Below are 26,927 nucleotides of genomic sequence, written 5' to 3'. Positions count from 1 at the left end.
GGTGTGAAGTTTCCCCATGACGACCCGCTGGTCATAACGCCGATAATAGGAAATAGCCCGGTTAAGAGGGTCCTTGTGGATAATGGTGCTTCTGTGGATATCTTGCTCCACGACACCTTTCTAAGGATGGGATATAACGACTCCCAGTTGACACCAACCGACATGCCGATATATGGATTTGCTGGAGTAGAATGTCCTGTGGAAGGGATAATTAAATTGCCAACCACCATAGGTACGGAGCCAAGGCAAGCAACGCAGATGCTGGATTTTGTGGTGGTAAAGGCTAGTTCAACTTATAATGCTATCATGGGGAGAACAGGGATACATGCCTTCAAGGCAGTCCCCTCTTCCTACCATTCAGTCATGAAGTTTCCCACCCGAAACGGGATTGGAGAAGAGAGAGGAGATCAAAAAATGGCTAGAAGCTGTTATGTGGCCTCTTTGAGGGCAGATGGAGTCGGGGGGCAGGTTCTTCCTATTGAAGATATGGATGTTCGAGAAAATGATGAGAATAGAGGAAGGCCAGCAGAAGAATTGGTTTCGGTTCCTTTAGATCCCAAGAATCCTGAGAGGATGACTTTCATTGGAGCTACATTAGAGGAGCCCCTTAGAGGGAAGTTAGTGAAATTTTTGCAAGAAAATAGTGATGTGTTTGCATGGTCAGCAGCTGATATGCCAGGCATAGACCCGGAGTTAATTACCCACAAGTTAAACGTGGATCCAAGCCGGAAGACAGTGAAACAAAAGAAAAGAAATTTTGCCCCAGAAAGACAAGAGGCTATAAAGCAGGAAGTGGAAAAGCTCTTAGAGGCTGGTTTCATTGAGGAGATTCAATTTCCGGAGTGGTTAGCAAACCCTGTAATGGTGAAGAAGGCTAATGGAAAGTGGAGGATGTGTATAGACTTCACCGATCTGAATGATGCATGCCCCAAAGACTGTTTTCCGCTGCCTAGAATTGATACTTTGATTGATGCCACCGCTGGATATGAGATGCTGAGTTTCATGGATGGGTTTAGCGGATACAACCAGATCAAAATGCATAAGGATGACATTCCAAAGGTATCATTTATCACTGACTTTGGTGTTTATTGTTATCTTGTTATGGCGTTTGGTCTCAAGAATGCAGGAGCCACCTATCAAAGGTTGGTGAGCAAAATTTTTAAGGATCTTATTGGGAAGACTATGGAAGTCTATGTTGATGACATGCTAGTCAAGAGTCTAGTAAAGACTGATCATATAACCCATTTGAGGGAAGCTTTTGAGGTCCTGAGGTACCACAAGATGATGTTGAATCCCACGAAGTGTGCTTTCGGAGTAGGATCTGGAAAATTCTTGGGATTGATGGTCTCAAAGAGGGGAATTGAGGCTAACCCCGATAAAATAAAGGCAATCCTGGACATGGAACCCCCAAAAACTGTCAAGGATGTTCAGAAACTCACAGGAAGGGTTGCTGCGCTAGGACGATTCATCTCCAAGTCAGGAGACAAGTGCTTGTCATTCTTCAAGTCATTAAAGAACATTAAAGACTTTGTATGGAGTGAGGAAAATCAGAAGGCATTTGAAGAGTTAAAGAAGTATATGGGCCAGGCCCCGTTGTTGGCCAAGCCAGTTCTGGGTGAAGTTTTATTCTTGTACTTGGCTGTTTCAGAAAGCGCCTTGAGCGCGGTGTTGGTTAAGGAGGAACTGAAAGTCCAGAAACCCGTATACTATGTCAGCAAAATTTTGCATGGTGCTGAGTTGAATTATTCAGCCATTGAGAAATTCGCTTTAGCCTTGGTAATGGCTTCAAGAAAGCTGCGTCCTTATTTTCAAGCTCACCAAATTGAAGTGCTAACAAATCAGCCACTGAGAAATATCATTCACAGTCCCAAGGCAAGTGGGAGACTGATTAAGTGGGCAATAGAGTTGGGAGAGTTCGATCTCAAGTATAAGCCACGTATGGCCATAAAAGCCCAGGCACTAGCTGACTTCGTGGTGGAATGTACCATACCCAACCAAGAAGTCGGGGGGCAGGAAGATACCACACTTCAAGACAAGGGAGTCGACAATGGGGACAAGGAGAAAGAATATTGGGTTCTCTATTTTGATGGAGCATCAAAAACAAATTCCAGTGGAGCAGGGTTGGTTTTGCAAAGCCCTGATGGATTCTTAATTGAGTATGCCATGAAGCTAGACTTCCCAACCACAAACAATGAGGCAGAGTATGAAGCCCTGATTGCTGGCCTTGGTCTAGCTGGGACACTTAGAGTCAAAAACTTAAAGGTCCGTGGAGACTCGAAGTTGATCATATCCCAGGTAAAGGGAGAATTTGAAGCAAGGGATGATACGATGGCAAAGTATGTTCGCCTAGTAAGGGCTGTGATGACCCAATTTAATGAATGCCATGTTGAACACATTCCAAGGGAAGAAAATGCTAAAGCAGATGCGCTATCAAAGTTTGCTTCATCTGAGATTGAAGAGAGTTCAGGAAGTGTGTACTTCCGTGTTTTGAAGACACGAAGCATAGATATTAAGCTTGTGGCTCCCGTAGGCTTGGGGACGTCATGGATTGATCCCATCAAGGCTCACATTCAGACCGGTTGGTTGCCAAGCGATACAATTGAGGCACGGAAGTTAACTGTTCGAGCACTAAGGTACTCTTTGATAGATGGGATTCTATATAAAAGATCTTTCGTGGTTCCTTACTTGAGGTGTCTCAGGCCCGATGAGGCATGCTTAGCTCTTGAGGAAGTGCATGGAGGTATTTGTGGGCAACACTTGGGGGGCAGGGCCTTGGCTCATAAGATAACTCGTTTAGGCTTCTATTGGCCAGAAATGATGGCTGATGCCAAAGAATATGTAAAGAAGTGTGATCGTTGTCAGAAGCATGCACCAGTCGCCAGACAACCCCCCGAGATGCTGACCTCTATCAACTCACCTATTCCCTTTGCTATGTGGGGGATGGATATTCTGGGGCCTTTTCCTATGGCCACAGCACAAAGGAAGTTTCTGATTGTAGCCATTGATTATTTCACCAAGTGGATCGAAGCCAAACCTTTGGCCAAAATCACAACTAAGCAGGTTGCACAATTCCTGTGGGAAAACATTATGTGCCGATATGGAATTCCCCGTATCCTCGTCACTGACAATGGAACACAATTCAACAACGAGGAATTCAAGAAGTATTGTGAAGAAAATGAAATTGAGTTACGGTTCACCTCTGTGGCTCACCCACAAGCTAATGGGCAAGCAGAAGTAGCAAATCGAATAATCCTGGATGGATTAAAGAAGAGGATCGAGAAGTCAAGAAATAATTGGGTGGACGAGATACTTCCCATATTATGGGCCTATAGGACTACCTGTAGAGTCACGACAGGAGCAACTCCCTTCATGTTGGCATATGGGGCAGAAGCAGTAGTTCTAGTAGAGATATCACATTCCTCTCCAAGGATTCAGGCTTTCAACGTAGAAGAAAATGAGGAAGGGCAGAGGTTAGCCCTGGATCTGATCGATGAAGTGCGAGATAGGGCACATACAAAGATAGTAGAATATCAGAAAAAGGCTTCATTCTACTACAACCTAAGGGTTAAAGAAAGGTTTTTTAAACAAGGCGATCTAGTTTTGAGGAAGATAGAAGCATCTGGTGTAGGACAAAAAGGAAAGCTTGCCCCGAATTGGGAAGGGTCGTACAGAGTCAAGAGTGTTCAGGGTAGAGGAACCTACAAGCTGGAAACTATAGATGGTTTTGAAGTCCCGAGGACCTGGCACGCACAAAACCTGAAGGTTTACTACGTGTGAGATGATCGAAGTACGACTCTCACTTGTCAAGATGACAAGTAGGTTGAAAAGCACCTTGAAGCTTTGTTTGCTTAGGATTTACATGTTTTGACTTTATTTTGAGGTTTATTAAAGACTTGTGTAAGGGATGAATCCCAATAATTTATGAAATTCAGAAAATTTTCAAAATATATTTGAATCTCTATGGCATGGCAAGTAAATTAAGCACATGATATGAAAGCCCAATAAAAAGGCCCAATTCAGAAGAAATAATGAAGTTAAGTCTTGTTGGGCCTGGAAGTAAATCAAGCCCAGATAAGGGACCAAATGCTCAAATCAAAGTCCTGCACCGGGGTCCAAAGTCTGGAAGAAAATATAGATGAGTATTATCTTCAAAAAAAAAAAAACACCTAGAAACTCTAGATAAATCTAGAAAATCCAAGTGTTTAGGGGCCCAAGAAGCCCAGTGTCAATGCTCAAATCCAGGATTTTCTAAAGAAAATCAACAAAAGGACCAAAAGTTGGAAAAAAGCCAAAAAGAAAAGCCCAGATTTAAGAAATAGGTCCAAGATTAAAACCCATGAAAGAAAATCCAGCCCAAGAATTAATTGGGCCTAAGGGTACAAAAAAGCCCAGTTCAGAAAAAGCCAAGTATTCAACAAATCAGGAGCCCAAAAGAATCCTGCCCAGACTTAGGGCCCAAATCAAACATATGGAGTCACAAAAAGTGATATATCCTAAATTCTTGACCCAATTCGATCAGGTTTCATGTTGTAATCCTTGTCGAATTAATTGAGGTCGAAAAGGCTTCGACCAAGGCTAAGAGAGAGGGTTAATTCGGTCAAAATCCTAGTTCCTGACCGAAAGAGTCAAGATTCAAATCGAAGAATCCTAACACCAAGAGAATTTGTCGACCAGGAGGTAAGTAAGGATCCTGATCGAATGAATCCTGATCGAAAAAGCTTCGACCAAGGCTAGAAAAGAAGGTTAATTCAGTCAAAAATATTCCTGAGGAAATAAACAAGCCCAGTTAAGGGCCCAAGTGTTTGAAAGGCTCAGCAAAATGGCCCAAGTTAAAAAAAAGGGGTGGAAGAGAAGTGGAAGAGAAGCCCTGTTAAAACAATGGGACCAAATGCCAAAGACCCAGGACATAGTCTGGTCCAAGTTTAAGCCCAGAAAAGGGCCCAGTTAATTAAAGAATTAGGGCCCAAATGCAAAACCCAGATAAACCCATAAAAATGGGCCCAAAATTTTGTTGAAGCCTCGAAAAAGGAGTGCTGTTGAAAACGGGCCCAATAAAGGGGGATGGCATAAGATAGAGGCCCAGGGATAAGGCCCACTATATTTAAATAGGGTTAAATCATGCCCATGAGCCAAAGTCCAGTTGAAAAAATATGCCCAAAGATCAGCCCAACAAATTTAGCCCAGATTTAAGGGCCCAAAATCTAAAGTATATGCAAAAAAAAAAAATTATGTAAATATTGCTGATCCATTCGACCAGAAAACAAAAAGAAATCCTGGTCGAATGGCTTGAGGTCGAAAACCTGTCGATCAGGGGTAAAAAACGGCCTTAATTCGACCAGAACCAGGACCAATTCTACCAGAAATTGTGAAAGATTCCTGATCGAAATCCTCGAGCCCGAATTAATGTCGACCTGGGCAATCAAAAAGGGGATAATTCGGTCAAAAGTAGAAATCCTGACCGAAAATCCTGATCCTCTTTTCTTAACCCTGAGAAGATTGTCGACCAGAAAGCAAGGCCAAATCCTGGTCGAATGGATCCTGCCCGAATTTCTATCGACCTGAGCAACCAAGGGAAGTTAATTCGGTCAAAACTAGGACTCCTGACCGAAAATCCTGACCGAAATTGAAATTTCCTACTCCAAAATTTTCTGCTCGAAAACTGTAAAAAAAAAAAAAAAAAAAAGGAAGGGGTGAAAATCCTGGCCGAAAATCGACCAGGATTCCTGATCGAATAGAACCTGCTCGAAATTCAGTCGACCAAGGCATACTGAAGGTTAATTCGACCAGGATCCTGGCCGAATGGATTCCTGGTCGAAATCTGCATAAAAAAAAGAAAAAAAAAATTAAGGATAAATCCCGGAATTAAGGGAAAAATCCAGAAAATTAAGGATAAATCCCAGAAATTAAGGGAAAAATCCAGAAAATTAAGGATAAATCCCGGAATTAAGGGAAAAATCCAGAAAATTAAGGATAAATCCCGGGAATTAAGGGAAAAATCCAGAAAATTAAGGATAAATCCCGGAAATTAAGGGAAAAATCCAGAAAATTAAGGATAAATCCCGGAATTAAGGGAAAAATCCAGAAAATTAAGGATAAATCCCAGAAATTAAGGGAAAAATCCAGAAAATTAAGGATAAATCCCAGAAATTAAGGGAAAAATCCAGAAAATTAAGGATAAATCCCGGAATTAAGGGAAAAATCCAGAAAATTAAGGATAAATCCCGGAAATTAAGGGAAAAATCCAGAAAATTAAGGATAAATCCCGAAATTAAGGGAAAAATCCAGAAAATTAAGGATAAATCACAGAAATTAAGGGAAAAATCCAGAAAATTAAGGATAAATCCCAGAAATTAAGGGAAAAATCCAGAAAATTAAGGATAAATCCCAGAAATTAAGGGAAAAATGCAGAAAATTAAGGATAAATCCCATAAATTAAGGGAAAAATCCGGAAAATTAAGGATAAATCCCAGAAATTAAGGGAAAAATCCAGAAAATTAAGGATAAATCCCGGAATTAAGGGAAAAATTCCTGGAAATTCAGATAATTCCTGAATAAAAGGAAAAATCGTTGTAAACGTGTAGGTCGCTCCACTCTTTACGCAAAAACGAAACCCTGCAAGGGAATGAATAGACTTAACTTCTGCGAAACCTAATCAATGTTTCCCAAAAGTTGGGGGGCAAATGATAGGGATAAATAAGTCCTGATTTTATAATTAATGGGCTGATAGGCCCAATAATAAGATGTATAATATTCAGACCAGAAAGGTTAAGCCTGATGGACCAGATCAGGCCTAATGGAATAAAAAAGGCCCAAAAGCCCTGATTATTAATTAATTTCGTAATTAATTAATAAGGGAGAAATCAGATGTTGAAAAGAGTCCCGATAAGGATATAAATCCTTAGAGATTAGCCTCAAGGGGATCTAAAAGGATAAGGAATCAGCTTCCTACTTCCTAGGACTCCTAAGTCTATCCTAATTCAGAGGCTTGTCCACCAAGTCTCCTATACCAAGTCCAATTCAAGGACCACCAACATCTATATAAGGGGTCTCACCCCCACCAATCAGAACTACGTTTTTTTGACTTGATCCTTGGCAATCAGCAAGGTACGTAGGCATCTTGTTAAGGCAGATTGAGTCACGAAACACAAGAGCAGTCAAATCGAGCCTTGGAGCTCACGTTCCTTAGTATTAAATACAGCAATTATATATAGTAATTTTAATCCATAACAATGGTGTACCGGGTTGTTCCCGTAATTAATTATGAAATTGTATTGAATTGTTTTCACTTTTAGAAATGGATTCAATGCAAATTTATTTGTACAAATATTTGAAGTATCTCTAAAATTGTTTTTATGGTTTTATAATTACAATAATTATTTTTAGGATTTTATAAAATTGAGAAATCAATATTTTATTAATTATTTATCTTTAAATAATTTTATGATTGCTTTTACTTGTAAAATCCGTATTTGATTCTAGAATTTTTCAAAAATTATGAAACTCATATTTATTTAAATTTGGAATATTCCGAGAATTTTAAAATTATTTTGGAAATTTTTGGAATTAGTTTTACCCGCGCGTTATTTCGTTTTATTGATAAAAACGGGTATAAAGTGCACCTTAAAAATTATTTTAAAGTTTTTAAAATTATGTTTTTTATAAACTTCGGGATATTTCTGTTATTTTAAGATTATTTTTGTAAACTTTTGAAACTGATTTAAGGGCACCTTGGTACATTTAATTGCGAAAGCGAACCAGAAAGACGGGATACTTGATATTCAGGGACACGTGTCACCCAAACTATATGTGCTAGCAGGAGGTTAAAAGGAAAAAATAATAATAATAACCAACCCCTGCCTTCTTCCTTCTCGTCCCTGTTACAATCTCTCGGTTCTTTTGCTCTCTTTCCCTACCTCGCGATCTCACTGTTTCTCCTCTCTTTTTACCGTTTTTTTTCTCCTTCCCTCCCCGTTTCTATTCTTGCTTCGGTTTTCCGGCACCGCCGCCGTGACTCCGCCTTGTTCCGGTTGCTTTGTTTCCGGTAATGATTCCGGATGTGGCTTCCAGTTTTGCTTGTGGCTCGATTTGTTTGCATATGTATATACTTATATGTATATGTGTGTAATTGTGTTGTGTGTGTAATTGTGTTGTGTGTGTGCGTAGGGCGGTCGTGAGGCCATGAGTGCAGTGGTGTTGGGGATGGAGAGCTTCGACTGTATGCATGCTTAATTTGGGATTTTTAATTATTTTACCATTATTATTTTCTGCAGGGCTTTTGATTAATATTCGTGATGTTAATTATTGGCATGGAATAAATTTCGAGGATTAATTGGCAAAATTTATTTGGAAACCTGAAGAATTTTCGGGCACCAATAAATTTTGCCGCTATCCGCGATGAATTGTTATGAGCGAACGGTGGACAGTGATGACGTTGTTCTGAGTCCTAAATTTTATAAACAAATCAAATGTTTTTTAAAATAAATCGTATATTGGAGTTGTATGTAAATAATTACGAGAGTGTGGAATTGATATTGTGAATTGTTGTGATTGTTGACGTCGAATTATTTTGACGGGTAGTCCGATAAATAAAGGAGACGATGTCCAAATTACGGAAGCGTATCCTACAAAATATCAGGAATATCAGTAGAGTTTATATAGTTATATACTTATAAATAAATGTGGTACGAGCCTACCTGCATATTGTGCCATATGGTTCATAACCCTATTTTATGAAATGTACCTTCGTGTAGTAAGAATATATTTCATAAATTATAACTGGCAACCCTTGTTTCCTAAAACAATGAGTATATGTGTTTTCCGAGAATGAATATTGAATCGAGATTTGAGTATATGAATCTTGTATGTTACGTGTACTATACTAATGTATATAAGAACGAGTTGGGATTGTTATCATTGGGTAGGATTGGTATCGAGGATATGTCAAGCATAACTGGGTGTCTAACATAGAGTATTTCGACCCTGTAGGTTTTAGTCGGGCAACCGAAAGTGGACGTTGGACTAAACATAACCTAGTGGTCAGTCAAAAAGCTCAATAAGGTTCCAATCAAAGGACTTAAGTGTTGAGGTCGAATCTTGGGTGATTTAGTGGATAGACAATAAAGCCTGAGCGTCATAGTCGGTTCAGAGTCAATCAGTAATAGTTGTAAAGCCCTGCAAGGCAAGTACTTCTAAATTTTTCTCGAGATATATTGCAAATATTTCTAAATTCTCTTGTGACAAATTGTTAATATTCAAATAGCACTGTTTTATATTGTGAGTACTTGGAATCATACAGCCTTGAAACCGAATCACATCATTTGAACTTTGAGCCGTAAGCCTTATTCTTTGTAAACCATCCTTTGTTGATTTTCAGATATCAAGCCACACAAATATGATACCACTCCCCAAATGTATAACTACCAAACACCAAACACTGGAACAAAATTGTTTAAAAACACAGAAAATTTTATACCCAAATCATTCTTTATAATATCAAAGAACTAAACCTTGCAAAATCATTATTCGTCTAATACTTGATCCTCTTACAGGCTGAAAACCATTTCTCATACATACCCTGGTATACCCTTGTGATACCCATGAATTGCATTACACTTTTATTCAAGTGTTTTATCATCATTGATTATGATCCTGTTCTATTGAATTATATGGTTTATCATACAGAACTGCTTTAGAATTGGATAGTTTTTTTATGTGGACCAGATTCGTGGTCAGACCAGATTCGTGGTCGAATTAGGCCAATGTGTGCCTTGGATCCGGATTATAGAGCAGAGCTGTGTGCCTTGCTCGGGGTTAGTGCGTGACTGATCAGCAGCCTAACCTTGGTTTTAAAAATTAAAATGAATGTCCAATTCTAATGATTATTTAACAAGAAACTTGATTCTTCTGAATCATTTCCATTTGAACATTGTTTAACCTCGGTTATCGTTATTATGACTTGCTGAGCTAGTTAGCTCACTCTTGCGAATCGTTTTATGTATTCTACAGTTAAAAAGGATATGGTTGATAGCGAGGTTCCTTAGTTCAGAGTACGAGCTAGGATTCCAGATTGAGTTGGATCGAGCTAGCAGGAGCTTATATTGGTAGTGAGATAGTAAGATTGTAAGAATAATTTCATTATCAGTTGTAAGTTAAATTAGTTGGGATTTGGTACTTTGTAATAAAAGTTAAGGTTATGGCTTGTTTTCATACTTTAACCTGTTACGATCCGTGGTTATGTAAAGCAGGGTCATTTCAAATAATATTTCTTATATAGGTTTATATATTGTGTATGTGTTGTGGATCCCAAACTTCTGACCCGGGTTTGGAGGGCGCCACAAGTTCTGAGAGCTTGAATTGATGTTGTTTCAAGTCCATCACCAAGTCTGATAACTCTAGGATGTAAAGAGTATTCATTATAACATAAGCATCTTCCTTTCAGAATAACTTCCACCTTAGCAGAATTCTTCAGCATAGGAATTTCTCTTCCATCATCTTCAGTAATCATTGGCTCAATTTGTTCAGTTCCTTTTTCACTTTTATCATCTCCGTAACCTAAGCCCTTTTTCCAGTTTCCACTAGTTAATAAACTCTGAGTTGTTCTTTCAAAGTTAGTCCAAGTCCTGATAATCTCTTTTTCTTTTCCTAACTCAGGTTTGAGAGATTTATTCAATTTTAGCAATTCATCTCTAACATAAAAAGCATCATCTCTCTCTTTTTGAGTTTGATGGAACATAACTAACTCTTTTTCTAAATAATCATTCCTTTTCTTATAAACAAGATTTTCAGAAGTTAATCTTTCACATGTTAAAGTTTGATCTCTATAGCTAATAAACATGGTTTTAAGATATAATCTCAATTCAGTAATATCATCAGTATGAAAGGCATAAATTGTTTGAGGTACCTTTAATTCAGCAGTTCCAGGGTTGCCATCAGTATTTTCCATCAAGGCATAGTCCACCTCATCTTCAGAATCTGAAGAGTCTGTCCATTTTTTCTTCTTTATGACAAGTGCTTTGCCTTTGTCACTTTTTCCTTTCTTGCAGTCAGGAGATATGTTGCCTTTCTCACCACAATTGTAGCATTTGACATTTGAGTAATCTCCTCTGTCAGACTTTCCTCCTCTGCCTTCAGATTTTCTAAAACCCTTCTTATCAGTACTTACCCCTTTCCTGGAAAATTTCTTTCCCTTTCTGAATTTTCTGTAGGCAATCTTTGTGATAACCTTCACCATAAGAGCACAGAATTTCATCATTTCTTCATCAGCATCCACTTCAGGTAAACTTTCAGTTTCTGAATCATCATCATCAGAACTTGATGATTCTGAATCAGACTTTGTGATGAGAGCTTTTCCTTTGCCTTTCTTTGAGACAGCCACTTTGGGAAATTCCTCCTCAGCCTTAAGAGCAACTGTCCTTGACTTTCTCCCTTGTCTCTTGCTTCTTTGATCCATCTCAAATTTATAAGTCTTGAGCATACCATAAATTTCATCAAGAGTAGTTTCATCAAGAGCATAGTTGTCTCTTATAATAGTAGCCTTCAAATCCCAACTTTCAGGAAGAGCTAAAAGGAATTTTAGATTTGAATCTTCAAGATCATATTCTTTGTCCACCAGTGACAGATCATTCAAGAGTTTGACAAACCTGTCATATAAGTCAGTTAATGACTCATCACTTTTTGAGTCAAAGTGCCCATACTCTTGAGTGAGTATAGTCCTCATGTTCTTCTTGATTGCATCAGATCCCTGGCATCTTATCTCCAAAGCATCCCATATCTCCTTTACAGTCTTGCAGTGAATTACCCTGTTTGACATGACATTATCAATGGCACTATGCAGCAAATACCTTACCTTTGCATCCTTGGCAATGGATGAGATATCTTCAGCTGTATACTCACTTTTCTCCTTTGGTATGGTCTTTTCTGGTTGATCTGAAACTACAACAGAGAGCTTGGTCGGCTTATGCGGTCCTTCATTAATTCTGTCAAGGTATTCTGGATCTGTAGCTTCCAGAAACATAGTCATCTTTACTTTCCATATGGGGTACTCAGAAGGTCTTAGTATGGGAACCCTTATAGTCTCATATTGACTGTGGATTTTAGTCTTTTGAGTTTCTTCAGTTTTGGCGGGCTTGGTTGGATTTTTTGTTTCTTCAAACATGATTGTTTTGGATCTTTACTATATGTGTGTTAACAGATAGGCTCTGATACCACTTGTTAGGTCACACAACATTGTAGAAGGGGGTTGAATACAGTGTAGAATACAATCCAATCGATTTTGAACACAAGTAATAGTAAACAGATATATTCAATATAATAAACTCTGTTACAATGGAACTGTTCTCTCTCAGTGATGAACAAATATCACAAGAGCTGCCAGGTTACAATGTTTGATCTTCTCGATAATGATAACACATATAGTGTAAACCTATGTATGTGTTTATATACTACACAGTTACAAGATAACTTCTAATTGATATGGAATAAAATCCTGTCTCCTAAAATATATCAATCAGATATCTTATACAAGTCTTTAAGTCCTCTAACTCTTTCCATGCATATCTTCTTTTTGTATTAGTCTCGATCTTCTTTCCTGTAAATCAGCTTCCTTCATTAACTGTTAGTCCTCCAGTACTTAAGTTCTGATATCCATCTTCTAATATTATCTTATGATAATCTAAGCCCTGATATCCTTAAGTTCTGACTTTCAGTAAGTACTGATTCCAGTAAGTACTGATATTTCCTGTTTGTTAAGATCTGAAAACTAAACATGAAACATATTAGACATGACATCTCAAATATATCTAACAGGGTAGTAGCTTTTGCCTCAGAAACTATTCGCAAGTTTAGTAACCTGCGACTACAAGTATAAGTTACCTTGTACTTAAACAAAAACAAGGCAACCTGATTTATTTCCTTTTGTTTATTTGTTTTCTTTTTTTTCTTTTTGATTTTTTTTCTTTTTATTTTCTTTTCTTTTTTTCTTTTTCCTTTTTTTGTTTTTCTTTTCTTTTAAGTTTAAATTGTAACTAAATTAATTTATAAAATAAACTTAAATTTAACTTATATAAATAAACTAATTTAGATTTATAAAATAAACTTATTTAAAGTTTATAAGATAAATCATTTTAAGTTTATTAAATAAATTATATTAAAGTCCATTAAATAACTTTATTTAATTTAACAATTTAACTTTGAGCTTGGCCAACCCCTCGAGTTGTTTAGCTCTATACCCTGTGCACCTCTTCTCATACTTTAACAGATAAACATTCAATCCAAGTACGTTTCTCAACTTAAAAATTCTTCTAAAAATAATACCCAGATTCCTTTCACGAGCTATTGATGCCTAGTGCAACTGGTATGGTTCATAGACGACTAACCCCGATTCAGGTCTTCATATTATAGCCTTGATTACATTGTTAAGATTGCAACAACTTTATCACTTCGAACACTGACTGTCAATAAGCAACTGTACTTTCACTGGAATCCTTTCTGGCACTTTTGACAACGTCTTCATTGCTACTACAATCTTGAATACTTTATTCACTGTTCTTACCGATGCTTGAAAATATAAATAAACTCCTGTCAGTGAGTATAACTTCAAGACTGCAGTTGTCTTCTTTAACCTCTATCTATACCCTGTCTTCAATTCTTCAGATTCCTATGCTTCAAACAATGTTTATCTTCAATCATTGTCAATACTGAATCTTATGTACTGAATATTTATCATTTCTGAAACCCTGAAAGTCATTAACCTATATTCTTCACTGAGGCATGAACATATTAATGAGCTTCTTTCAGTAACCTGTAAACAGATTTCAAGCCTTCTTCTAATCTTTTGATTCTTTGTATTTGCCTTGTCTTCATTTCTTCTGATTTCTTGTGTAGACGTAGTATTATTAACCTGTCATGTTCTAGTGTTGTTCTCATGTTGATTTATCATATAATTGTTCATACAGGTATGTAGTCTCACCAACACAATTGTTCGTAAAGTACCCCACACCACTATTAAGAACGTCACCAACTATCGGACGTCCGGCAATTGGTAAACCCAAGATATAGCCAACATCCTCCAAGGTCACCGTCATTTCCCATGTCTCATGAAGAAGGTGTTGATCTTCAGGCGCCACATCTCCACAAGTGTCATGACTAGCCTAGCATCATTCTGCAACACCACACCCGGATTTGAAAACACACCAAAACCAAGACAATGCAACAAGTCCTTTCGAGCATCAGACAAAATCCAATGACGCATGTTCCTGTTCCCACAATAACACTCCAAAGGACCACGCTCATGCCCCTCCCAAACCTCCAAACTCACATGATACTCGTTATCAAAGATAACAGTATGACTAACTGGATCCTGCAATATGTTATCCATCCTGAAACAATAAACATGAAAATAGTTCAATAAACATAAAAATGGTTCATGTATGTATAAGTTATTCCAATCATATAAGCATAACTATGAATACAAATTCAAACAATATCATACACCAATTCCACAAATTCAATACCGCAATACAAAAACTCTACACTCGCAACATCTACTCGCAACATCCACTCGCAAATATTAAACTCGCAACATCAGTACACTTATATTTTTATAGCAATATAGTCCAAGATTACACTTTTTTATCAACAACATTTTGTTTATCAAGAAAGCCACTCTCTAACACTTCAACACATGAAATAGAGGACAGGAATACACAATCATATAGTACACGATCAAAACATATACACGAACAGAAGTACATAAATTTTCCATATTCATACCACAACATCCACTCGCAACATTCAAAATATATACACAATCAAAATTCAAATTACACGATCATATACATACTTAAACTCGAACGCTGTCATATATACACGATCACATATACACTTAAACACAATCAAAATTCAAAATCCACATAATCATTGGAAATTCAAAATCCACGCTCAAAATTTAAAACGCTCAAAATTCAAAAATCAAACATACAATCATAACACAGTCGAATATATACACATAACACAGTCAAATATATACATATAATCATATATACAATTCAACCATCAAAATCCATGTAATCGCGGGAAATTCAAAATTCACAGTCGAATATATACATAATCATATAATCATACATACAATTAAACTCGAACGCTGGGAAATAATACAAAATAATATTCAAACCCTAGAATATGAAAAAATGCAAAAATTTGTATGTAGAATGAACCTTAATCGCTAGGAAATCAAAGGAAAAGTGAAGAAGAATAAGACTCGATGTTGATCGCCTTTGAATCGCCTTCAAATCGCCCCTAAATTGCCTACAAATCGTCTTCTAATCATTCCTATATATTATTTTAGGTTTAAACTACTAAATGGGTCGTTTCAACCCGTTAAATTTGTTTCCCAGGGCTTCCACGATTATTAAGCGCGAAAAGGAAAGTCGTTCCGCAGATAATATGCGGAAGCTCTTCTTTCCGCGGATAATAAGCACGGACAGGGTAAAAAAAATAAATCATGGCCGTTGGATCATGGATCCAACGGCCGGACATAATGTGTTGGATAACAGTTCCCTAACACAAGATTGTTAGGAAAAAGGACCCAAATATGAATATATGAAAGTATAAATAACAAAACTTAATACTTTAATCATGGTACTAGTGACAGCACTGATGCAAAGATGAGCAAGACACCACCACAAACCATATTAAGATACATATGAATGTGCAGGAGCTATCATACAGATAAAATTCACATACAATCCAAATTCAGACTAAGAACATGAAAATACCAGTCACCGAATACACAAACAAAACTCAATTTATACGCATAAATTTAATTTGTACAAGATTCACCATATATATATATATATTTGATTCTAGACATAATATTTGTTTCTAATACACAAATATTCATTCATATAGGCTCAGTTTCTTTATACTAACATATTTATGTCGATATTTTTTCAATCTTTTTAAGAGAAGTAAAAATATTGATAAATTCTATTTAGCTTATTTATCTTACTTTGCACAATGTGATTCTTTGAGTAAATTTTTTTAGAAAATAAACATTAATAACTAGGAAAATAATTTATTGTAAAAAACACATGTAGGCTAAGAATAAACCGAAGTTGAATTGAGTAGTTACTGGAAGATGACCGATGACACGAAGATGATCACAAGGAGGAGTCTCGTGGACAGGAGCAAAGTTACCAGAAAGCCATTGATTAGGTGTAGAAGAAGAATGATGTTGCATCAACTTGACTAATAAACTTTCAAACTAGTCAATAGCTTTTGATGTCAATCCTTTGTTTGGCTTCGGATTCACCACTACAACTCATTCCATTCGCTTATACTTTCTCTCCTTGTACTTTATGTACTATACGTGTGATAGACTGATAGTACTGTGATAGTGTTTCTTTTTAAGATGGTAAACATGAGTATCATTTTTATATATTGTTAGTGGAGCTATGCCGCCAGTTTGTATGTGTTATACTTTCCAAACATGTTTTACATATTTTTTCTGTTTGGTATTTTTTTATTTGAGCATCTCAATTGTAATCAAAATTGTCATATTACCAAATCATCAATAACAAGCATGAAAACCCGGGCGAGGGGTCCTGTCCTAGTATAAATTTTAAAGTTCACATATATTATGGTGTGTGCGATGTTCATGATTTGTGATGAATCTGTTAAATTTTAGTTATGGGGTTACCTGTTACCAATGGAAACCATTCATGATTGAAATATTTTTGAGTTGTGAAATGAGATGAGTACCCTGATATTGAATACTTGGCATGTGAGAGCTTTTTCCAATTTTTTTCACTTAACTTTATTGTGACTTTATAAAGGACCATGATCAGGATGAGTTATATATTATTAAGGAACTTGAAAATATTAACAACAAATTTATTATTTTATGACTAAGAAATTTTATAATCTGAGATTCAAAAAAAACATCCATTAAATTTAGGAGTGAAGTTGATGAAATTGTAAGCGGCTACAAAGAAAAGGGGTCTAGATTTGTAAAGAAGACCAGCTACAAAACTGGAAGTGTGGATATGTCTAGGATAAATTGTTTTAATTACAACAAACTTGGTAATTATTACACTGAGTGCAAAAAGCCAAAGCAAGTTAAGAAAGACAAGGCTTATCTGGAGTTAGAAGCAAAGTATGAGGCACTACTCAAGAAGTAACAGAGTCAAGTTTGCATCGCTAAAGGAAAATGCTGGGATAAAGATGGTAAGTATGGTAATTATGCCTTAATGGCAAAATTAAAGGAAGTTGGTGACTAATCCAATCAGGTATCAATTCTTATTTTCTATCAGTATGTCTCCTTCTGAGTATAAGCACACTATTGAGAAGTTATGTGTTGAAATGTAAAAAAGAAACAATGTCAATTAGCTTATATAATAACACTTATGTACATAGGAAAGATGTACATACCAAGACATTAGTTATTGTCTGGTGTAAAAAACTTAGATTAGCAATAAAGAAAGAGATGTAATATAATAAAAATATATGTGGGTGTGTTTGTGTTTTGAGAGAGTCAAGAGAAAGAAAGATCACAAAAGAGATTTGAGAGGGAGAACATATAATTGGAAAAATATCGGGGAGGGGAATAAAATAAATGTTAAGGGGGAAGGGAATATTTTAATCACAAAGGGGGAAAACAATCCGCGTCCTTTTTTTAGTTTTTTAAAAAAGTAGTTTTAAAATCAGTTTTGTTTACAACTGAAGTATAAAACACCCTTTAACATGGTTTATAAATTTACCGATGTTAAAAATATCTTCAACATTCGTTGTTTTTTATAGCTATATATATGGGATGATGTCTATTTACTATTTTCTTGTGGTGCAAAACTTGCACAAGATGGAAATTCAAAAATTAAATGCTCTGTAATCCGAAACATTTTTAGATAATGACCCGTGTCTAGTAAGGGTCGTAAAAGTCCAATTTTACCCTTATATATTGTAAAATTTCAAAAATGGCACCACTTTGTAAAAATAACAAAAATTGTGTTGCTTTCAAGAATCGAATTGTGACCACTTCCTTGTTAAATTTATCTTTGAACCATTATGCTATAATGAATTTTGAACACTTACCTAAATAAAAAATATTTACTATTAATAACATATCACTAAATTGAATGATTTAATAATATGTAAGTTAATTATATCAACACATTACTAATTTATACAATATAACAATTAATACAAAGTATAAATATAAAAGGAAAAAGATGATTAAAAGTTATTAGTTAGTCTCAATATATATTATATCAAATATTTACTTTTATGAGACACATAAGCACACTTAATATGTGTATAATTAACAACGCATGTTATTGAGTGGCTTGGTGGTATGATATTGGGTAGATTAATTGCAAGACCTATGTTCGATTCCAACTAACAATAATTTTTTCAAATAAACACTACATATAAGGGCAAATTAGTCATTTCATGACTAAAATGTTATTCTATAATGAATTTTGAACACTTAACTATATAAAAAATATTTACTATTAATAACATATCACTAAATTGAATGATTTAATAATATGTAAGTTGATTATATCGACACATTACTAATTTATACAATATAATTATTAATACAAAGTAAAAATATAAAAGAAAAAAGATGATTAAAAGTTATTAGTTAGTGTTAGGTCACACTTTCACTGTAGAGGGGGTGAATACAGTATTTATTACAATCAAATCAAACTTCAAGAACTTATGTAACAGAAAACAAACTTTATTGAAACAATAAACTCTGTTACAATCTGGAACTGTTATCTCTCAGTGATGAACAAAATATCACGAGAGCTGCTAGAGTTATATTAAATAATATTCTCGATAATAATAACACTTATAGTGTAAACCCTATGTCTGTGTTTATATACTACACAGTTACAAGATAATCGCTAATTGATATGGAATATAATTCTGCTTCCTAATATATATCAATCAGATATCTTCTATTCCAAGTATTCCATTCTTCACGGAATTCCTTCTTCATGCATATCTCTTCTTATGTTTATCTTGATCTTCTTAACTTTAATCAGCTACTGTCCTTATCTGATTGTCCTTCAGTACTTAAGTTCTGATATCTATCTTCTGATGATTATCTCCTGATAATATAAGTACTGATATCCCTTAAGTTCTGACGTCCAGTATAAGTACTGATCAGTTAAGTACTGATTTGTTCTGTTCAAATAAGATCTGAAATCTAAACATAAAACATATTAGCCATGACATTATCAAATATATCTAACAATCTCCCCCAACTTGTAAATTAGCAAAATATACAAGTTTAACAGATATTTGATGATGTCAAAAACATTAAGTACAAATGCATGAGAAATAGACAAGATAACTACAACTTACAGTCCTTAAAGCTTTTACCAATTCAACTTCTGATAACAACTTTAGTCTGTATACACATCAGAATTTAAGTAGTTGTAGATTTTTGACTTGGCTTCATCATTTTCTGATCTCTCTGATGTCAGGAGTTGTTCTGAGATAATTCTTCAACAAACATTTCTCAGCATATTTGAGTTCATCAATCATTCTCCGTTTGACATCTTTAAGCTCTGCAGTATCTTCACCAGTTTGAAATATTGCAGCTCTGAGATCATTAATCTTTGCTCTTCTCAACTCCCGATCTAGTCTTATGACATAAGCTTTGTTAGACTCTAGATTGAATTCAAGCCCCTTAATACCAAGATATGTTCTGATCTGTGCAGTATTAGGCTTCATATCAACAATATCACCATTGTGATTTCTGTACTTTGGAACATATCTGCTGTCAGACTTAACAGAATAAAGCCTTTTATGTCTCTGAATCTGTTCTTTTAAGTAGTTTGCAGCAGTCTCTGTTATTCTGTCATCCACTTGAAGTAAGAAAAGCACATGCTCCAATTCTTCAAAATACTTCAAAGGAATGGCATTTTGTCTTATATGATAAACCCTACCATCTGTCATGAAATACAACATGATGTATTCTTTCAAGTAGGTATGGTAAACCATCTGTACAGATTCTAGTTGATTCAATCTCTCAGGAGTTGCTCCAATACCTGGTTCACTCAAGGAAGTTGGATCATCGGTAGTGTTGTGTACTCTTCTTTCATCAGCACTTCCCAATCCAGTTTTATCTCTAGCTTCCTTTCCAGTAACTACTCTTGCTTCAAAACCACTTGGAGTAGTCTTCAAAGATTGAGTCTGTTTTGCTTTAGTGAATCCTGGTAGGAGTGTTTTAGATTTATTTTCTGATATCAAGTTAACTTGAGCACTGTCAGAGGTTACTTGCTTCTTCTGAATATCAGAACTTACAATTTCTTGACTCTGAACAACTTGAGCCATGTCAGAGGTTGTTTTAAGAACTTTTCTTGAAGTCAGAGCAAGATCATCTTTTCCATCAGTAATTTCTTCTTCCTCAGGAGGTACATAAGGCTTGATAGGTTCACCAACCTTTTCTTTACCCTTGGATCTTGGATCTATCTGTGGTTGTGATCTAGCCAAAGTTTCTTCAGTATGTATCCTTTCTTTGATCACAATGCCTTTAGGTTTTGGAAGTAACTTTTTACCAGAAGCTTCAGATTTAGATGTGACTTTCTCTGATTTAAGTCTGGCTTCTTCTTCCTTTAAACTTTCCAAGTCCATCCCTGGATTTTCTTGAAGAAATAACTGTCTTGACATTTCCTCATCAAGATCTAGAAGTTCATCAGAACTTATCCTTTTACCAGCAGCAGAACTTATTCTTTTCCCAGTATCAGAACTTGTTTTGTGACTAGCTTGTCTTGATGTAAACCTTCTACCTTGACTATGACCACTACCCATTCCAGAGTTTCCTTGGTCATCTTTTCCATCATCCTTTCCTTGCAGTGTCTTGTTGGTTTTGCATTTGGACTTAATTACCTTCTCCCCCTTTTTGGCATCAGCAGGTAATAAAAGAGAGATAAGTAGTTCCACTGAGGTCTGGATTTCAGTAAGTTGCGATTGCTGAGAAGCTTGATTTGTCAGAATTTGATCAATCTGAGCTTGTTGCTTCTCTTGAGTTTTCTCAATATAAGCAACCCTGTCAATGGTAGGTTGGAAGAACTTTTTCTTATCAATTTTCCAAACTTGTTCCTGTTTGATAAAGTTCTCCTGAATCTTGTGTAGCTCTGCATGAGTGTTGGAATGAAGACCTTGTAGATGTTTAGTACTCAATGCAGTGACTCTAAGCTGGGTTTTAAAATCATCAGAATGTAACATTTCATCAGCTTTAGTCAAGTGCTCAGCAAGATGTAAAGCATTTGGAACACATGAAACTGAGTTCCATTCCTTAGTCCACTCCTGACCTGCAGGAGTTTCACTCCAAGGTACTGGTGCATCCCTGATAACAAACTCCTTTACCAGTTCAGACTTAGGAAGAGTCAGTGGAGGAGTATGTCCTGAAGGACCTGCTTCATCAGCATCTACAGTTGTAGCAGCCTCACCAGTATCTCCAACATTTGCAGCATCAGAACTTAGAGAATCAGTATCTTCTGATAAGATAACTGTGTGAGTAGCAATGGAGGCTTTAACATCCTCTAATTGCTGATCTGATACTAAGTTCTGATCAACAGCCATATCCTGATGCTCACCTAAAATCTGATCATCAGCATCTTGATGCAGAGAAGGTGTTAGTGATAACTCAGGAGTTTGAACAGCATCAGTAACAGGTATTGTGGAAGGATTATTTGCTGTTGGAGCTTCTAAGAAAAGTATTTCAGGCACAACTAGGTTCTGAATATTAATTTCAGCACTTGTGCCTGGATCAACAAGAGACATAGAAGGTGAATTAGCCTTGTCAGATACAGGTTCCTGAGATGGAGTTGATGGAGAAGAAGTGACTGGAGCAAATTCCTTGTCTTGTGAGATCAGAGATTCCTGATCCCCTTCCTTAGCTGCTTCCTCCTCATCATCTGAAACTGGCCTTTGTGCCCTCTGTTTCTTGTACTTCCTTGTTGATTTAGATTCCTTGGGAGTTTCAGGAACCGTCATACGTCTAAGCCTCTTGAGAAGCCTAGAACCCCCAATTGCAGAATCCTTCTGAGAAGTTGCCTTCTCAGCTTCATCTACCACAGGTTCTGAAGAGGGAATCTGATCCTCAGAATCTGATTCATCTCTCAAAGTAATGCTTCTCCTCTTTTGAGGTGTTTGAGAAACAGTCTTTGTTCTCTTTGGCTTAGAGGATGTAGGCTTCACAGTAGGTGCTGAAGAAGAAGGTTGAGCAGTCTGTGAAGTGGAGAGATAGGATTTGAGATAAGTTCTGAGGGTAGGTTGAGTAGAATGAGAGGTAGGTACTGAGGTTGATGGATTTTGGTTATGGTGAGTTGGTTGAACATTTGAGTAAACAGATTTGTAAGTAGCAGGATCAGCATTTACCAGAATCTGTTTCACAGACTGAGGAATCTGTAATTGTCTCACCATTGATTTCTTTGTGTCAGCATTTATCAGGTCGTTAAAGTACCTTTTTGCAACCTTAAAAGGTGGGGTTTGAGTGCTGACTAACTGGGGTTCAGCAGTACAATACGTATAAATAAGTTGACAGAATCTAGCAAAATAAACAACATCTCGATCCTCTGTCATCCTATCCCCAATAAAACCAATTATTCCAGTTGCAAAATCAAAATGAGTTTGATGGATAATAGCATACCCGATGTGCTGACTCATAATTGGGATGGCATCAAAATTTGAACACTTGTTGCCAAAAGCCTTGGTGATGCAATCGAAGAAGAAACTCCATTCTCTTCTGATATTAGCCCGTTTCAACTGTCCAAGTTTCGTCAGACTCTTTTCATATCCCAAATCAGTCATTAACCCCCAAAGTTCTGATTCCTCTGGTATAGAGAAGGTACAATCTTCTGGAAGATGTAATGCTCTTCGTACTGTACCAGGAGTGACTACATAGGATGAATCACCCACTTGGAAGATAATACTGGGAGTTCCTCGTTTACCACCATCATCAAAAACTCCAGTCCTCCAGAACCGCAGAACTTGTTGACTTGAAAATAATTCAGGCTGAGTTAAGGCGTACCCAACCTCACTATGTGCAAGAAGATCTTGCACAAAATGCAATTCAGATGGAGCTTCAGCATGATCAAGAATTGCAGCATAGTTGTTTGGAACAAATTTTGCTCCATCAATGATTAAATCCTTTGGTGCCATGTGAAAAAATATTGAAATTCAAGTATGCCTGTTAGGTGTTTGAGATAATGTCTGTATGAAAAACCAACGTGAGAAAGAATGAGAAAGAGAGTAAAAGTAAGAAGAGAGATAAAGTATAAAGAAAATAAAAGATTAAAGAAATCTTCTCTCTGTTGTTCTTATACTCTGAAAAAAATGTTACCGTTGGACACCTGTCAGACATGCAGTAATAACGGATAGTTACTGGGCTCGAGAAAACAGGAATGATTACTTACCCAGTTGCCTTGTTTCAAGGAAAAACCATTTCATTTATCAAGAGACACAGTTTTAATTCAAAATTTAAACCGTTAGCACTGATTGAATTATTTTTCACTGCAACATTAATATTCTGAAAATGAATCATGTTAAAAATGACAGAGATAATTTCGATGAATAAGTGCTGACAAAGAATCAGAACTTAAATAAAGACAAAATTTAAATGGTCATCAGAATATCAAGCAGGATTTAACAACACAAGATAAAATAACTCAGAGACAAAATCTTGAAGTAAAAACAGTTTTCATTAATATATCAAGTCAATACATATATGAAATAGAAATTACATCAATACAAGATTTTCCCTAAGCTTCTAATCCTAACGTCAATAGCTTTAGTCCTAGCTAAGAAGCCTGACAAAGCTAAGGATGAAGAAGAACAGGAAGAAGACGAGATTAAGTCATCTTCCTCTTCCTATCTTCGACGAACAAGATAGCGAGTCGAATGATTCGCTCTTGCTGACGGATAGCTTCCCGCCGTTCCGCCTCCAATCGATCAAGATGAAGCTGGTAGTCTATCTCGAAGAACAGAAGTTGGTTCAGCACCGCCTGTGGGACAGAGCCCCATATCTCTTCAGGAATGGCAGTTACATGCCACTCCTGCTGCCAGTCGGCGCAGCTAAGCTCCATATGAAAATTTTGGTAATTCAAAAACATGTTGTATCGAACCATGATGCTTTTGAAAAAGAATATGAAGTTACGATTGTGAGAAAAATTGATGAAAGGGCTAAAGTGAAGTGGCTGATTATATAGGCAAGAGAATGCCAGGAGACGCGAAGATATTTAATGCTGACAGGTAGAATTAATTCTACCTCGTCTCCCTAGACTTTGAAAAAGAATAACAGTCATTGGAAAGAGGAATCATGGTCTAGACCGCACAAGAAACAGTGGACTGTTCAAGTACAAAACCATTAATCCTAATCATAGTGACTATTAATCTTCCACTTCAACATATGCGAGTACAAACTGAGACTGTTATTAAATTTCATTCAAAGATAAGCCAAGTAAAGGATTAGACTGAGAAATCAGAACTTAGACCTATACCAGAACTTAACAGTCATCAGAACATAATTTCTTAACTCGAAAAAGGAATGCTCATCTTAGTAAATACTCATACAAGTTCTTAGTTATGAACGTCAGAACTTAATCATCAGAACGTGTAACTAGAACTTGTCCTCAGAATTTGTGCAAAAATGACACAATGACTGTTTATCTAAAATAACATAGACCACCACAGAAATTTTCATCATTCAGATGGAGTGATTAGTGTGTGCATTAAGCTAAATAACAGACAAAGAGTAAAGTCTGATCTACTTCAGTACATCTTAGAAATAAGTCATAATTAAAATTTTGCGAAAGAGCTGTCATTATCATGAAACCTACTGATAAATGAGTTCATGCATGAGTCCACCTCAACTGTTTTTGTGCTAATTTTATGCATCTTTAAAATTCTCTTTTACAGTGGCTTCTCAGTGTAAGTGAGTCACGACTGCTTATCAGAATTTATGCTATTATCAGAGTATTTCTCCAGTAATCATAGAGTGTGAAAAGTCACCAAGAAAATATTTTGCTTTTCTAATGCATATTTACTTAATACCAGCAATGCACTTGGGTCGTCCCTTTCACATTTTTACTCTAGATCTCAAAGGAGTACCTGATATTATTCTTTGATTTTTTTTTTCTTTTTGATAAGTGAGGTTTATCAGCACTTAGTACATTCAGCAGTTTTACTAGAATCAGAACTTAAACAGATGAGTAGCATTATTCTAATTTGGGACTTAGTAATAAGATGAATAAAGTAAACTAAACTAAGCTCAAGTATCAGAATTTGCTTGTGTCATAAGATTTCCACAGAAATAATTACTTCTTTCATGGGATCATTTGTTTATTGAAGACTAGTAGGTCAGTATCTAGCACAATTATCCTCATAGGATTGAATAGTTACTGAAACAGACATATCACTTATCAGAGTTTAGAAACATATATCAGACAACAGTCAGTACTTAAAGACATTTATCAATTAATGCACAGAATATACAAAGAGATTAATTCTGTAAATACTGATCATAAAGTCTGATAACATAGAACAAGTTTAAGCAGATTTAGAGAAAGAACCTGAAATCATTCCAAGTTCATTTACCAATTTTGTAAAGGTAGCTTCACAGTGGTTTTGTGAAGATATCTGCTACTTGTTGATCTGTGGGAACAAAATGCAATTCCACTGTACCTTTATCCACATGTTCCCTGATGAAATGGTACCTGATGCTGATGTGCTTTGTCATAGAGTGTTGAACTGGATTACCTGTCATAGCAATAGCACTTTGATTATCACAGTAAATAGGGATTTTGAAATATGTTAACCCATAATCCAGTAACTGATTCTTCATCCAGAGAATCTATGCACAGCAGCTTCCTACAACAATATACTCTGCTTCTGCAGTTGATGTGGAAATTGACTTTTGTTTCTTGCTATACCAAGAAACCAACCTGCCTCCAAGAAATTGGCAGCTACCACTTGTGCTTTTCCTGTCAATTTTGCAACCTGCAAAATCTGCATCTGAGTAACCTATTAATTTAAAATCTGATTCTCTAGGATACCATAATCCTAGATCAGCTGTTCCTTTAAGATACTTAAAGATTCTTTTTACAGCTGTTAAGTGAGGTTCTCTTGGATCTGCTTGAAATCTTGCACAAAGACAGGTAGCAAGCATGATATCTGGTCTACTAGCAGTTAGATAGAGAAGTGAGCCAATCATACCTCTGTAATCAGTAATATCTACTGAATTACCAGTATCCTTATCCAGTTTTGTTGCAGTGGCCATGGGAGTGGATGCACTTGAACAGTCTTGCATTCCAAATTTCTTCAGCAAGTTTCTGGTGTACTTAGATTGACAAATAAAAGTTCCTTCTTCACTCTGCTTGACTTGAAGGCCCAGAAAATAACTAAGTTCTCCCATCATACTCATCTGATATCTTGACTGCATTAGGTTGGCAAACTTTTTGCAAAGTTTGTCATTTGGAGACCCAAAAATAATATCATCAACATAAATCTGAATCAAAAGTAAGTCCTTGCCATGGTTGAGATAGAACAGTGTTTTGTCAATAGTTCCTCTGTTGAATCCACTTTCCAGAAGAAACTGAGCTAAAGTCTCATACCATGCTCTAGGAGCTTGCTTAAGTCCATAAAGTGCTTTATCAAGCCTGTAGACATAATCTGGATGTTTGGAATCTACAAAGCCTGGAGGTTGTTCAACATATACTTCCTCTTCCAATTCTCCATTGAGAAAAGCACTTTTCACATCCATTTGAAAGACAGTAAACTTTTTGTGAGCAGCATAAGCCATGAATATCCTTATGGCTTCTAACCTAGCAACTGGCGCAAATGTTTCATCATAGTCAATTCCCTCCTGTTGAGAATATCCTTTTGCAACCAGCCTTGCCTTGTTCCTTACAATTATG

The sequence above is a fragment of the Apium graveolens genome, chromosome 9 (assembly GCF_009905375.1).
Source record: "Apium graveolens cultivar Ventura chromosome 9, ASM990537v1, whole genome shotgun sequence".
NCBI classification, from domain to species: Eukaryota; Viridiplantae; Streptophyta; class Magnoliopsida; order Apiales; family Apiaceae; genus Apium; species Apium graveolens.
Note: the sequence above shows the minus strand (reverse complement) of the source record.